The sequence below is a fragment of the Orycteropus afer genome, unplaced genomic scaffold (genome assembly GCF_000298275.1).
Source record: "Orycteropus afer afer isolate SDZICR_OR568_19922 unplaced genomic scaffold, OryAfe1.0 scaffold00298, whole genome shotgun sequence".
In the NCBI taxonomy this organism is placed as follows: Eukaryota; Metazoa; Chordata; class Mammalia; order Tubulidentata; family Orycteropodidae; genus Orycteropus; species Orycteropus afer.
Genome location: NW_006921885.1, coordinates 1,973,545 through 1,974,370, shown reverse-complemented (window position 1 = coordinate 1,974,370; position 826 = coordinate 1,973,545).

Genomic DNA, 826 nt, shown 5'->3' with positions numbered 1-826 from the left:
CTTTTGGGGTCTATCCTGTTTGGGGTTTGTTGGACTTCCTGAATGGATATATTCTCATCTTTCATTATTTCAGGGAAGTTCTCCTCCAGCAAATCTTGGACAATTTTCTCAGTGCTTTTGTTTTTCTCTTCCTGTTATGGAATTCCAGTGACACATAAGTTATTCCTTTTGATGGTATCTCACATGAACGTTAGGCTTTCTTCATTTTGTTTTGATTTTTTTTTCTGATTGATCCTTTTCCAAAGAAGTACTCAGATATTTGTCTTTAATCTCATTAATTCTGTCTTCCATCACATCAGTTCTCCTTTGTCCTTCCAATGTGTTATCTATTTCTGACAATTTAGTATTAATCTTCTGGATTTCTATTGGAAGATTTAGAATCATTTCCAATTTTTCATTTATTTTGTCATTTTGTTCTAGTATTTTCTTCCAAAATTCTTCTAGGGTTTTTTCTGTGTTTTCTTTGGTCTGTCTCTCAATCCTTTGAAGATTCCTAAAGATAATTCTTTTGAATTCTTTATCAGAGAGTTCCAATGCTGCCTCTTCCTCAGGGATGTGTTGTGGGTCTTTATCCTGCTCCCTTGTTTCTACTACTTTATCCTGCTTCTTTGTGTGGACTGTGATGGTCTGTTGTTTTCGAGGCATCATGGCATTGTTATATTTAGATCTTTGTTAACTGTTTGTGAAGAGCAGTCAAGGGTGATTCAGGCTCTTTTTGGTGTTTTTTTATCGTTGGCCCATTGGTGGAGAAGGTGGTAGTGGCTCTTGCTCAGTAAAGTGAAGTTGCAGGAGGTGTGGGTGTAGTTGTGTCTTATGGGGACTGTTG